General features: G+C 41.7%; 1 pseudogene; it reads right to left on the bottom strand.

The window, feature by feature from the left end:
• Positions 1-9,503: 9,503 nt before the first annotated feature.
• LOC129036213 (DNA polymerase delta subunit 2-like) lies at positions 9,504-10,811 on the bottom strand (annotated as a pseudogene).
• Between the last annotated feature and the right edge of the window lie 220 nt (positions 10,812-11,031).

Raw genomic sequence — 11,031 nt, 5'->3', positions numbered from 1 at the left:
TACTGCCTTATTAATATAAATGGGATCCATAAAAATGCTTGATTATACCATGGTAGGCTAAAATATGCCCATAAAACTTCTTTTTTTGGTAAGCTTCAAATAATGGTGATTTTTTTTTTTTTCCAGTAAGAGGAATGAAATCTTAGTTCCCCTAATACTTTAATTGCCAACCTCTTCCTTTCGTAGTGTTTAACCAATTCCTGGATGGCCAATGATTCAAAGCATTTATGTTTCTGGGGACATGCGCTATTCAAAAATACTTTGAAACTTAAAAAAAATATACATTGTAAGTCCACGCCTGATTTTAATAACCATTTACTCTGAGTGAAAAGAGATTGTGTTGTCTACTTTTAAACCATTAGGAAAAATTGGGAGAATGTGGGGATAAGCTGGCAGTGGCAGTGGCAATGGCAATGGCAGAGCATTCAGGGATTGTGGTGTGGGGGTACAAAGGCAGGGGACTTGTCACAAAAATGTGTCTACACCTATGACACCCCCACAGTTGGTGTGGGAAGGCAGTCTCAGCAGGCCAGCACCCCCAGCGTGTGTGAAGGCACCCTCAGGGACCCCAGAAGGAAAGGCACCACCGGGATATCCTTGGGGGCCTGTTTCTGCAATGGTTTCTGGATTCAGCCTTGCTTACCTTACAAGCTCTGAGTGAATTGTGGCTCAAGCAGCTGTGGCCATGGCCCACGTGACCAAGTATTCATTTCTGATGCACATGTGGCATTTTGCCATAAAAAGGTACAGCACATGGATCTCCGGAGGAACATGCATCAAGTTTATTTTCTGACTAGTAAATGAATAAATTTTTCTGACTCAATTGGGAATGAAAGGAAAATAACCTGCCTTTGGAGCTATCCCAAGATCTGATTCCTTTGGAGCAGTTCATGTAATTTAACAACAACAACCCAGTCATCAGAGAACTGCAGCGTAGTATACAGCCAACTATAAGCCTCGCAGATGAGGGAACTCTGGATCCACAGGGGCTAAGAAGAAGTAGGTAGCTTTGAGCAGTGCTCGGTGAGAGAATTTAGCTCAGGGAAATGTCAGCAAAATTCCAAGCACCCTGTTTTAGATAGACACATTTAAATCCCCAGGTTTTTAGAAGATAATAGTAGAATGGACTCTTAGAAATACTTTGGTTGTGAATATTGTCTGTCCAGAGTTTGTGTCCATTTGCTTATATTTGTCATCTATTTTATCAGGGTGAGTATGAAAGAAATTGGGGAGAATCCATAGTAGCTTAGTGAAGATGCTAAAGAAGTCAAGTGCAAGAATTGGGATCTTATCCCAATAAGATTTCAGAATTTTTTAAATAAAAGGAAAAAAGTCAGTTCAATGCAGAATTTTACCAAGTTTTCAGTGACCAGCTGCTCATTCTGAACTTCATTTCTCTTAACTAAGTTATCATTGTCCAGAAGTAGGGTGAAACTATGTCCCAGTTTACCCAGGACAGTCCCAGTTTATGTCTAATGAGCAAGCTTAATTATTAAGAGTACCCCCTTTTATTCTCAAAAGCGTCCTGGTTTGGGAGATAAATTAGTCACCCTAACCATAAACAAAGCTCTCTTTGAAGTTAGTAGATTTATATAAATGATGAAAGCTGGAAAATTTTGATTTGTTTTTCAAATTTAGTTTTCTAAAGTCATAGATTGAGCAGGCAGGGTACATGGAGACCAGAGCAAACCATGCGTGGGTGAGAACACGCCTAGGCCCTGTGTCTTTCTACCAATTGCTCTCATTCTGTTTTGTATTTTTTTCTCAGAACTTCTTTGAGGATATTTTGAAATGTTTTCAGATAAACTATTTAGGACTTCAAACAAATTTCAGATTTTCTTTTTAAGTTGTAATATTTAGAAAAAAAAACCCTGAAGAACTGGTTTTTATGACTTGCTTAAATTTTTGTAGAGAGTTGGGAATGGAATCAAATTTAATTTTACTTCATTATGAGAATTATCTTGGGTCGTATGTTAGAATAGATTCTAGTCTTCTGAGGGCAATCAACAGTGAATTATAAGTAGGGTATGACCAACAGATTCACTTTTTATATGGCATGGGAGAAGTTCTGGTTCTGCCAAAGTTAAAAAAAAAACTGCCAATGAGTTAACTTAAGAAACAATATGATTAAAAATATTTGTAAACAGGGACACTATTTTAAAATATTTGAGCAAGATTTTTCATAAAATTGGAAATCTCAGTTAATCATATTATGTTAATTCCTTAGATGTTAAAAATTACACTTCATTGCTTGACAGACTTTTATGATTAAATACATGCTGGTTAATGTAAGGTTGCTGTAAATAATGATTTTTGTGTGTGTTTTTTTTTTTTTTTTGCAAAGCATGCATTAAATTAATTACTTTAAAATGTATACATGAAGTGATTCCCTCAAGGTCTTTGGGAAAACAGGAAATGTAGAGTACTGGTATGTTTTGTTAGGAATATTATCTTCCATTTTGGTTCACTTATTTTCTGTGTAACAAAACTCTAAATTGTTAATTGAGGAAACACCTGTTTTTACCTGATTTTCTTAAGTGCAGTGGATGGATATTGAATGCCCTGAAGCAAAAGTCTTATTAAACCAAGGATCCCATGATATGGGCTACAATGGATGGATTATTGCATCCAAGAGAATATTATACTAAAACTTCACTGCATCATGGTCCTCAGGGGCTTTGCTATAGAATTACTTGTAAATGGAACCATTTTATAAAAACATCCTTCTGATGCTTCAGAATGTCACAGAATTGGATCAGAAGAGATACTTTGTTATAGATAAGAAATTGATTTGGAAGAGAAAAGAAATATTAAAAACAAATGGCCATTTCTTGATGTGAAAAAAAAGGAAATGACAGGCCACATAGAGCCCATTATATTTAACCTCTCTATAAACTGCCTGGAGAAACTTAAATGATAGAAATGTCCAAACTGTGTGCTGTCATTTTCTTGGCCCAATCATCATGTTATACTCCTCTTGTGTAGCCATAGGTGTGTGGGCAGCATGGGACCTGAGCCAGCCCAACAAGAGGACTTTGAATACTGGACTAGAAACACTTTCTCTGAAAAAGTTTGAACTTCACTTATAGCTGAAGCCATCCGACTTCCCCCAAGGGAAGCCAGCTTTAGAGTAGTCTGTTGGACACTTTTAGGGTAATGTTACTGATAAATTTGCTGTGAGGATTTAATATGGAGATGCTACATTGTGAAATTTTCAAGCTTCATCATGACTTAAAAATATGGGCTTTTGGTCAATAAAAAGTCAAGCTCATGAGAACAGGTTGAAGGAAGATTTTATAACCTAAGCAAGTAGCTCTTACAAGCAACGACTCAATAAATGTTTGTTTTCTTTCTCCATTGCTGATCAGTTTCCATTCTCTGACTTGTCTCCACCCTTTCAGTTTGATACATGGATTGGTTTCCTTCTAGGTTCCATGGCCCAGTGCTTGGGAATTCCCTATCTATCTACCAAGGGGCATGAGAAAATCCCATTATCAACCTTCGCATGTTATTGCGGCTGATGAGTGAACAAGTACCCGGCTATCCCATGTTATTAGACAGAGCAGTTTTACCTAATCACAGAGTAGCTGGACATTCCAATCATTCCTCAGTTAAGTACAAATTTCCTTTGAGGAAAACCAGATTCAGGGGCACAAGCTGTGGGAGCTTGTATATTCCACAAATGACCATAACAAGATTTTCCCTTTAGCATGATTTCCAGAACCCTGCCTGTATTAGTTCGCTTTAACACTGCTAATAAAGACATATCCGAGACCGGGCAATTTACAAAAGAAAGAGGTTTAATGAATTTACAGTTCCACATGGCTGGGGAAGCCTCACAATTATGGCGGAAGGCAAAGAGCAGCAAATCACATCTTACGTGGATGGTGGCAGGCAAAGAGAGCGAGAGTGTGTGCAGGGGAACTCCCTTTTATAAAACCATCAGATCTGGTGAGACTTACTCACTATCACGAGAACAGCACGGGAAAGACTTGCCCCCGTGATTCCATTACTTCCCACTGGGTCCCTCCCACAACACGTGAAAATTCAAGATGACATTTGGGTGCGGACGCAGCCAAACCATGTCACTGCCACTCCCCCAACAAAAGGCAGAGTCTAGGTCTCTTCCCCTTGAAGCTGGATGGGCTTTTGTAACTGTTTCAAAAGGAAATAGAGTATGACAAAAATGATGCTATGTGATTTCCAAAGCTAAGTCAAAAAGAGGGGAGACAGCTTCTGCCTGGCTTCCTGCCTGTGGATGCTCTCCATGAGAACCCAGCCAGTATGCCTCAAGGAGGCCCAGGCTATGTGGGGAAGAACCTGAGCCCCTCCCAGCCAACAACCGGCACTAACTTCTCGCCCTGAGAGTGAGCTGTCTGTCTTGCATGTGGATCATCCCGCCCTCCATTGGGCTGCCCCTCCTAATACTGTGTGGAGCAAAAATGAGCTTTCCCTGATGAGCTCTGTCCAAATTGCAGATTTGAGAGCAAAAAAAATGACTGTTATTGTTTAAATCATTGTTTTTTTGTGATTTGTTATGCAATTGATATTAATCCTCACCAGTGTATGAGGTCATGCTGCCATCGTGCCCACTTTATAGAGAGGAAACAAAAGCATCCAACAGGTGAGTAACTTGTCAAAGTCACCCCAGTGATAAATGCTATAGGCAGATTCTAGAGCTGCCCCCACAGTGCAGCTTTTCACAGAGGGTAGAGCACTAGTGTAACAGTTATGACTCACAGTATGGTGGTAAATATGGTGAGCTCTGGAGACAAACCACTGGAATTTGAGCATATAAATAGTGCAGAGCACTGCTCTCAGATCCTGAGGGAATCAGAATGGAACAAAACAAACAGAACTCCCTGTCTACATGGAGCTTCCTTTCCAGTGTTTTCGGGACAATAATAAAGAGTCCTTAGCATATGCTATGGTTTGAATATTTGTCCTTTCCAAAACTCATGTGGAAATATAATTGGCATTGTAACAATACTAAGAGGTAGGACCTTTAAGAGATGATTAGGCCATGAGGGCTTTACCCTCATAGATGGAATTAATGCCATCATAAAGGGTGAGTTTGGCCCCCGCTTGCTCCCTCCTTGCCCTTCCACCTTCCGTTTTGAGATGATATGGTGAGAAGGGCCTTGCAAAATGTTGGTGCCCTAATCCTGGACTTCCAAGTCTCCAGAGCTGTGAGAAGTAAATCTCTGTTCTTTATAAATTACCAAGTCCCATGTATTCAGTTATAGCAGCACAAAACGGACTAAGACAGCATATAAGGCATTTACACAGCACCTGGCTCATAAATGAGACATGAATATTGGTTGTTGGTATAATTATTGAACATTAAGAGAGTATGGTTATTATTTGTGACCCTCATGTTATGAACAGTGCCACTTGTCCATTTTAGCAGCCAAATAGCTTGGATGGGTAACAACATTTGATTTGTGTGAGCAGAATGTGAATTTGAAACTGACTGAGATCATTCTAGCAAGTCATATAGTACCTGGTATTTAATATTCAAATGTTATATGATGGCCTCTAGGACTCTGTGGACCTATAAAAAGAGGATTATAAAAATAATTTTATAGATATTAAAGAAGAAACTTCAATAGAAAAATAAAGTGAAATCTGGACTATCTGTTGTGTAATGGTGGGCAGGGACTGTGTTGATGATTGAAGTCAACAGATAGCAGGCAGCTTCTCGGTCTGTCAAATCTTTTCCCAGAGCTGCTAAGCAGCAAAATCGGCTGGTTTAAATTTCACTTCCTTTTATTGCTCCCATGGAGATGCTAATGAATAATAGACAAGGAGAGGCAGAGAACCCAGGTAATTAGTCTAGATGTTTAGAGTTGGAAGAGACCTTTGCCAATCCTTTGATCTAGTTGCGTCATTGCAGAGTTTAGGAAACTGAGGCTTAGAAGTGCTAAGTGTCCTCATGACACGTGACTGGTCAGTATCAGAGTGGAAACAAAGTCTTGAGGCTTTGGCGTCCGGTCCCGCACTTTGTAGCTTTTCTTGTTTTTCGCTCAAGCTTCCCCTCTTCTCTCTTCTCTTCTCTCCATATTTTCAATTCTTTTTTTTTTTTTTTTTTGAGACGGAGTCTCGCTCTGTCGCCCAGGCTAGAGTGTGCAGTGGCGCGATCTCGGCTCGGTGCAAGCTCTGCTTCCTGGGTTCACGCCATTCTCCCGCTTCAGCCTCCCGAGTAGCTGGGACTACACATATTTTCAATTCTTAATCATCTGGGGCCTATGCACAAGTAACTAAGTGAAATTAAGATTTCTTTTTTAATATTGTGGTCAGTGAACAAAGGACCAGAAAGGAGCCAGGATTTTCCTTTAGCCAGAGACTAGGAAATCCAGCCTCTGTGCATGTGCTTAGGCAACTGACTCCTCCTGGAGTGCCCAGTGCCCACTTTGTTCTCACCTACCTCCTTCCCCACATAAGGAAAGCCTGTTCATTCTTATAGTCTGACTGTGATGCCATGAAGTCTTCTCTGACCACCTGGCTGAGCTATTGAGACGATTTCTTTTTTCCTTCTATCTTGTATTACAGCCCTACATAGTTGCTTCTATTCTAAATTGTAAGCTCCTTTAGGGTAGACAGGCGTTACAGCAGATGGGATAATGTAGTAGCAGCCATGACTACACCAATCTGTATGTGATATGATATGTATTGCATGTTCTTCCTAGTTTGGTAAGAAGTTTTCAACACGTCCCTCTCAGCACTTTGTAGTTAGCCACCTGTATGGTATGGTCATATTTTCAGAGTGCTAGTAGCAAGAGTAATGAGGTAATGGAGGAAAGTACTTTTTATCACACAATTACTAATATGCAGTTAGCATTAAATGATTGAATTTATTCACTTTATAAACACTTATATCACTTACTAAGTAAAAGAAAGCATGTTAGGCGCTGTTCTAAATAAAAAGTGGAATAGTGGAATAAAATTACAGAGTCTTTTCTACTAGTGAATAATAATATGTCCAAACCTTATTTTCTATAATGCTTTTTCTATCCCTTCCCGTAAGGAGATGGAAGTCGAAATAGGAGTTGGAGAGGTAGGTTGTTGTAGTTTTATTTCCCTTTACAGCCGCTCATTGGAAACAAGTATAGAGAAGCAGCTGTGCTTGTGTAACTTGTAACATATGTAGCCAGGATTAAGAGCCTAGCAGTCAATTCTTTAGGGTTATCTTTTCTTTTTCTTGCCACCTTGGGCGTCAGAACCTTGATTTCCATCGTAATTTGTGTCCACCTAGCTCAGATAGCTAACTGAAACAATATTTGAAAGGGCTATAAAATTGCACAATTGTAAAGAGAGTTGAAAACCTTAACTGAATAAAATAGATCCTACACAAGACACAAGAATGTGTGTGTGTGCGTGTATTCTGAATATTTGAGATTAATTTAACTTTTCTCCACTAGGAACTAGTAAACTAGTAGGAGGTAGTTTAGAGAATTTTTTTTCTTTTCTTAGATGCTCTAAAGTTATCTTCTTTTTGCCCAGCTGTATTAATTAGGTTACTCCAAGAGTCAAATACACAATCATTTCAATAAAATGTGGTAACTTCTACAACTGAGATGTATATGAAGATCACAGGGAAGGAATCCCGAATTTGGCCTGTGGGAACCAGAGAAATTTCTTCACAGAGTAAACTTTCAGTGGAGTGTTGAGAATGAGGAGGTGTTTTCTACATGTGCAAGTGGGAGTGGGGAATCTTAAACTGAGTGAATGGCATTGATTCAATTACTTACCCACTGAACAGTCATTTATTGACCATCTTCTGCATGCCAGCAACTTCTACATGTGGTGGATGCTGTGAGTACAAAAATGAAGATGTAGTCCCAGATATCAAGAACTTGCTTGGGGAGAAAGACACAGGTAGATGATTATAAAATAAGATTGTGGGCCGGGCGCGGTGGCTCATGCCTGTAATCCCAGCACTTTGGGAGGCCGAGGCAGGCGGATCATGAGGTCAGGAGTTCGAGATCAGCCTGACCAACATGATGAAACCCCATCTCTACTAAAAATACAAAAATTAGCTGAGTGTGGTGGTGCCTGCCTGTAATCCCAGCTACTCAGGAGGCTGAGGCAGGAGAATTGCTTGAACCTAGGAGGTGGAGCTTGCAGTGAGCCGAGGTCACACCTCTGCACTCCAGCCTGGGCAACAGAGCAAGACTTCGTCTTAAAAAAAGATTGTGCATGGATGCTGGGTCATGCCTGTATGTGGTGGCTCATGCCTGTAATTCCAATGCTTTGGGAGGCTGAGAAAGGGGGATTGCTTGAGACCAGTGTTAAAGACCAGCTTGGGTGACATAATGAGACCCCATTTCTACAAAAAATATTTAAAAATTAGCTGAGCATGGTGGTGTGTACTGTTATCCCAGATACTCAGGAGGCTGAGGTAAGAGGATTGCTTGAGCCCGGGAGGTCAAGTCTGCAGTGAGCTATGATTGCACCATTGCACTCCTGCCTTGGTGACAGAGCAAGACCTTGTCTCAAAACCAAAACTCAAAAAACAAAAAAAGTGTATGTTCAGAGAATCAGAAGTATAATGGAAAAATAAAAAATGCGGTGAAGGTAGGTGAAAGCCAGCTTGGTTTGGTATGAATATACCAATTTATGAGGAAATTTGAATGCACTTAAGAGATAGTGGATTCGATAGTGTCTTTGATGGGAAACTCTTGAGAAATTTATGCACTTAGATTTGCTCTCATTTAATATACCAATATCACTTCCAACAATGTGAAGGGGACACATAAGATATGAGACGACTGCAGTAATTCAGGCAAGAAATAATGTACACCACGACTGGCAGAAGCAGTGAAGATGGAGAGAATAAAATATTTTATTCATTGATTTGATATAAGGTTAAAGGAGAAAAATACTTATAGAATAAATATAAATAAATGCCAGGTTTCAGGTTTTGCAGTGGATGGGAGACAGAACATGTAGACCAAATACAGTTTTGAAAGGAAGATGATGATTCAATATCCTTTGGCATTTTCAGATGAATGTAATCTGAGAAATTAGAGTTAAGAGTCTGAAGATCAGAATAGTGCTATGATCAATTTAGTTTGGAGAGGTAGAAGAGAGCTGGTGGTAGATGATAACACTGCTTGATAAGTGTATGTAGGATGAGAAGAAAAGAGAGACAAGGATAGAATTTGGAGAAGCTTCAGAACTTAAAAGGAGGGTAGGAGATGATGAGCTTAAAAGGATGCTGGAGAGCAATAGCCATAGACACAGAGGAAGAAAAAAAAGAGAGTTTCATGTTAGAAGCCATGAGAGGACAGTGTTTCAGTGAAGGATTTAGCAACAATATTAGACTCCAGAGAGATCAAGTAAGGTAAAAACTAAAACTATTGGATATTCTTTTATTTTTTTTATTTTTTATTTTTTTTCCGCATCAGCAAGTGCTCAGGCTTTATTTATTTACAATGCCGACACTGCAGGGAACGAACAGCCTCCATCTGGGCCTCTCTGGTCAAAACCACCTTTTTGAGTCAGAGGCCCAGGCCCAGGCCTCCCAGATCATCGTCCTCTGCCCCGAAGCCCGAGAAGCTGATGGGCTGGCAGGCCAGGCTGGGCAGGTTCATGAGGCAGGCGGTCTACATGGCACTTAAGTCAGGGACGGTCACCAACAGCCAAAGCTGGGGGTGCTGCCACAAAAGTAGACATGCGGGCACTCTGGGAAGAAGAACGGGTCGGTTTTGCAGAAGGGGTAACAACCTAGGGTGTCAGGGGTTGTGGGACTGATGTGACGGACCGGCAGGGTCCACTCCAGGATCTCCAAGTGATCCTCCATGCTGCTGTATCGGAAAATGTCACTCATGTTCTGTCCTGATGTCCCCAGGAATCTGACTCCATCAATGGTGGCCTTGTAAGGTTTGATGACTAGCTGGAGCATGGAGTTAGGCAGTGGCCACCAGGAACATGCAGGGGTGGAGGGGCTGCTGGGGGAGTGTGTAGTTGGTGGGATCAAACTCACCTGGCATCACGTCCACGGGCACTGAGGAGCTCAGCTGCAGGAGGATCTCATCCAGCATCTTCATGGCCTCCACACTGGCTGCCTGGGTTTTCTTGGTGAGGTACTTGGCCTTATTGATAGAATCTCTGCTCTGGGTGCTGTGGCTGAGGAGGCTGCCTTCAAGGATGACTCGGGAGACATGGACGGCGCTGTACTGCTCTCCTTCGTCCCTAAGCTGCGCCGTCACCACGTCCACTAGCAGCTGGGTGCCCAACAGGCTCTTGCCTCCACCTCCTCCCAGGCCCAGGCCAGACACCAGCAGCAGGAACCTATCTGTGTCAAGCAGGGGTGCGGGCTTCTGGGGAGCGAGTTCAGCAAAGCAGTGGTCTTCCACCAGAAACTTCCCGTCGTCCCTCACGGAGCCAAACACGGCCAGGATGGTCCCTGTAACCAACTTTGACACGTCAATGGTGCCTTTTAGTTTGATATGCTGCAGTTCATCTTCCAAGACCAGCACGTCATCTGGGTGGATGTCTTTGCTCTGAGGAGGCTGGGGGAGCAGGTTGTGCTCCTCATTGATCTCCTGCAGGATGGAGGGCTGCAGCGGCATGGACTTGAACAAAGTGCCCACCAGACAGCACTTCTCCCCGGGCTGCAGCTCACACAGCTTCTTCACTACCACTCCACTGCCCCAGTACTGCTGGGCCCGGTTCTCCAGGTAGGATCTCATTTGGATGAGGCGGGTGGCATACATATGGGCGTTCTGCGGGCTAAAGCTCTGTTCTCCACGCGGCGCGCGGCATCCCCAGCTATTAGATATTCTAAATGGATCATTGATGGACATGATAGAAGTTCCTTTCTGCAGAATTCTGTTCACTTCTGTTTATTCCTTGACCCATTGTGACTTTCTGTGTGTTACAGTGGGTCAAGGAATAAACAGATATGCAAAGCTGAGATTTTGAAAGTGAATTTCCTTTCAAGTTACAGAAACTTGCAGGCACACAGAAGAGCATATTTAGGGTAGTGCCTATGGGGTGTTTGCATGATTAAAGAAGACTTTTTTA

This window comes from Pongo pygmaeus, chromosome 4, assembly GCF_028885625.2.
Source record: "Pongo pygmaeus isolate AG05252 chromosome 4, NHGRI_mPonPyg2-v2.0_pri, whole genome shotgun sequence".
Classification (NCBI taxonomy): domain Eukaryota; kingdom Metazoa; phylum Chordata; class Mammalia; order Primates; family Hominidae; genus Pongo; species Pongo pygmaeus.
This window is presented reverse-complemented; position numbering and strand designations above follow the sequence as displayed.